This window comes from Theobroma cacao, chromosome 5, assembly GCF_053813885.1.
Source record: "Theobroma cacao isolate CCN51 chromosome 5, ASM5381388v1, whole genome shotgun sequence".
NCBI lineage: Eukaryota > Viridiplantae > Streptophyta > Magnoliopsida > Malvales > Malvaceae > Theobroma > Theobroma cacao.
The window spans coordinates 32,463,318-32,467,859 of record NC_142643.1 but is presented as its reverse complement, the minus strand read 5'-3'; positions in this window follow the sequence as shown (position 1 = coordinate 32,467,859).

Genomic DNA, 4,542 nt, shown 5'->3' with positions numbered 1-4,542 from the left:
CTCGTCCTAACCGTGGGCAATTACTCCTAATATGACCCGTCTGTCCACATTGGAAACATCTTGTTGGCTCTCTACATAGCCCACTATGATAATTCCCACAATTTTTGCATCTGTCAGAACCTTCGAAACTCCTCCCAGAACCAGTCATAGCAGATCTGCTAAACCTCGAAGGTCTCTGTTGTGATGGTGGAAATGGAGGTCGAGGAGATGTCACGGAAACAGAAGTAGTACTCCCTGAAATCGCTGAGTCCTTGCCTCTTTTTACTGGCTGACTAGAAGACATACCAGGATTCCTCCTTTTTGCAAACTCAGTCCGAATCCTCCTATTCTCAATCGCGAGCTTCTCAGCCCGTAAAGCCATCTGTACCACCTCCTTATGTGGCTCCCTACCAGTCACTGTCATTCGCTCTCTAATCTCATTACGGAGCCCATCCTCGAAATAGCTGGCCTGATCCTGCTCAGATTTCACCAGATCCGGCACATATAACATCAACTCGTTAAAACGAGTCTCGTACTCCTCTACAGTTAGATTTCCCTGTTTCAAACTCAGAAATTCTCTCTTCTTTTCTTTCTGATGGAAATAAGTGAAATACTGACCATCGAATTCCCTGAGAAAATCGGACCATGTCTGAGGAGTAGCGGAACGGGACTTCACCGAATTCCACCAAGTACGAGCCCTCTTCTCTAATAATCTCGTAGCCACCATCAGCTTCATGTCGTCGTCTAATCTCATATCAGAGAGTGTCTCTGAAACCTGATTAATCCAGTCCTTTGCCACAATGACATCCAACTCACCCGTGAAAGATACACAACCCAATTGCCTAGCCTCCTTCAGCTTCTTGGAAATGGATACATCCTGTACTGGTGGTGGAACTAAAGGAGTACTTGGAGGCACTACAGGTGGAACTTGACCAGTCTGAGCTTGACCAGCCATTGCTGCAAAGAAAGCTGCCAATGCTTGTGCTGCCTCAGTAGGCATGGCGGGAATACCCGTAGGTGGCTGAGGAGATGGAGGATGTGGAGGCTATCGGCCTGCTCAGCAGCAGGTGCTGCCCGAATGGTAGATGCAGCTGATTCCTCCTCTACTGTATCCGACTGATGACGTTGGGAACGACCTCTTCCCCTCCCAACCGATCTAGTGAGAGGTGGGCGTCCGCGTCGAGGAGGCATTGTAATCTATAAAAAATACGAGCAAGTTTAAGTAACCTTAGGCTCTATATGCAGATGCATGCATTCTATTCAACCTAACCTAACTTAACTTAATCTGGGGCCACACTGATATTGTAAATTTTTAAAACAACTTTAAAACTAAAAACTTTGATCTTTAAAACCAAAAGCTCTGATACCAATAGAATTGTCACGACCCGGAACCTCCCTCAGGCCCATGACAATCGCCGCGACGTCCCGATTGACACTCATTATCCGGAATGCCAACCGGAACCCCGCAAGGCTTACATATCAGTTTCTTTCCTTTCCTATGAGCAATCATTGTTAAATATCGAGTTTTTAGAGAATATTTACTATTTTAGATCAAAAACAATCAAAATAAAATTTTCGCCACACAGGGGTATTTTGGTCATTTTTTTTTTCAAAAATTTCGAAACTGGCTAAAATGTAATATACAAGTACAAAACACATAATTCATATTCAAAATGAGTTTAAAAGTCTAAAATCTTCATTTAAAACGAAATTACGGTTATTTGAATATAATAAGAAAATAAAAGAAATATTAAGGAAAATATTCTATTTTCTTATAAAACAATATTTATAGAGTTATACGTGAATAATTTTTATAGCGTAAAAGCTAAATAAATTTATACATACTGAAATACAGTAAGTCAAAATATTTAATTTAATTTACAATAACAAGAGGGCCCCCGAATAAACAAAAGTAAAGAGGACTGTGAACCTACGGTTTGGAAAATGCAGATCCAATGGTAGTCCTCGATGAGATCAGCTATCTACAGTCTATTCTGAACCTGAAATGGGTGGAAAGGAGTTGGGTGAGATTTTGCAATCCCAATGAGTAAACAGACATTATCATAAATATCTAAAGGCGAGTAAAATGGAGGCAAGTTTAAACAATAAATTTCAACCCATTTCATAATGTTTTCAATTTGTTTCTTAAACCATAAAATATTTGTAATTTACCAAAACAGTTGTTAAGGCTTATGTCTTTTATTAAAACAAGGCTCAAGCCAAAACTAATCCTCGGGGATACCTTGGCCGAGGCATCTAACCGAGTCCGCCAAGGGTGTTAAAATATTCACACGTGAAACACATTTTTATTTTTAAAACCAGCCGTTCCTTGGCGTTGGCCGAGTTACACATTCACGTGGGGGTTCGACGTGAAGTGAACTCTAATACTACCCCAGGAGTTACCCTCCTCGCCTCTACAACCGGAGTAACTATATAACTGGGTTTACCGTGCCCCTCTAATAGGCAGTCCACGGAAACCCGTCACTGCAGTGACTAACCCACCAATTTTAATAAAATTTCGACAGTATAACGTGGCTTTTATTTATTTATCCAGCCTGTATAGTAAAACAACTTACATAAATTTCCCAATGCATTCACAAAATATAGCCACATATACTCATTTCGCAGAAGCCATTCCTAGGAAAATATATATTTTTCAAGTCAATTTGTAGCCTCCAATTACTCAATTTCATAATCAATACAATATATTTTTATTTATCACATTTATTCCTAAAACATCAAAAATCCCGTTTTAATCTCGTTCTCATTTCATAAAATACATAAAGGGCATTTAAAATAAACTCTAGATAATTTACAATAATAATAAGTTTACTCACCGTTTGTACAAACTAAAAGCTTTCTAAGCGCCCCGATCACTACTTGTCGGGTACGACTTCTTTGCCTTTTCCGGAAGGCTCTCCTCCTAGACACATTACAAAAATTTACACAATTCATCACATTGATGCTAAATCACTATATAATTAACTTAAATGCTATACTAATGCATGGTATGAAATGCAATAGCCTAAAACGGCTTAAATGCGGTATTAACCTATTTTTGGCACTTTGCCCGATAAATTGCTAACGCGCTCCATTTTAGCTCTAAATCATCCCATTCTCTCTCCAACATTTCTAACCATTAAATATCAGCCAATAACCTTCTAAAAACAACAAAATCAGCTCACTCCCTTCCTTGGAAAAATTCGGCCAAAAATGAGACATTAACTCGGTAAATTTTCTACTTTGTTTTTCTATCACGTTTAATCGTTTTTCATCATTTCTCTTCATTTTCCTTAGAATAAAATCAATTCATCATCATTGTACAGCATTGAGCATCCAGCCAAGAGTGGGTATTGTGAAAATTTACTGATTTCTTGCCCAATTTAATTTCTAAACACATTTAACTAACTAAAACTATCAATTTAACTAAAAATCAAAACCTAAAAATTTCAATTTCTCTCTCCTAGAATTTCGTCCAGCCCTTGATATCACTTTTTGATCTCTCTCCTCAAGCATGCTAAATGGAAATAAAGGCATAGGAAAGGTAGAAATCAAGCTAAAATCGAAAAATCTTACCGTTAGACGAGTAAACGGTTGAAAACCGCGAATTTCTCTTTGAATTTTCTTGTTTCTCTTTGGTTTTTCTTTTTTTCTTCCTTTCCTCTCTATTTCCTCTCTTTTTCTTCCTTATGGCCTGCCAGCACTCAAAATTTGGGTTTAAATGGCTGACTTTTTATTAAAATAATATTATTTCATTAAAAAATACCATGTGTCACTTTCCCATTGGCCCATTTTTAAAATTTCATCCATTTGTTTCCAAATTTTCACCATACACTTGTCCCACATATCCATAGCTTAGATAAAATTCTCAGACTTATCCAAAGTCTCGGTGGAGTAATTTTTTAAAATTTACACTTTTGTCCCCGTAAAAGTCAAAAATTACATTTTTGCCCCAAAAATTGAAAAATTACCCATAGACATATTTTTCATCCCTTATACTCATACCATTCTCCAATTTGTCAAATTTGATCTAAATTCTCTCAAAATCTCAAATTTTGTCCGTGGGTGGCAAAATTACGATTTTTGCCCCTACACTCCAAAAATCACCAGAATTAAACTCTTTCACTTCCTATCATTAAATTATACTCCAAATAGTTAATCTTGGTCAAAAATTTCACTCCATGATCAAATTATTATCTTAGGTGGCAAAATGACGATTTTGCCCTTGAACATCAAAATTTCCAATTTTACCCCAAATGAACCCTCGAACTCCGAACAATAATTTTTTTCATTCCTGGACTATAAAATATTAAATTTCATCCTACAATTCCTATTTGAACTAGTTCGAGGTTAAATCAACTCAAGTGTACCGTTAGGTACGATATCGGGTTTCGTCTTTTCTTATGTGCTTTCCTAGCATAATAACATGCTACTCAGTGCATATATGTCATGACATGTATTTATAGGGTTGGGTTTTACAGAATATAATAGAGTAGTGCTAAAAGGGATCAAAATGAGCAATATAATATGCTAGTATCCAAACTGAAGAACCCTCCAATTACA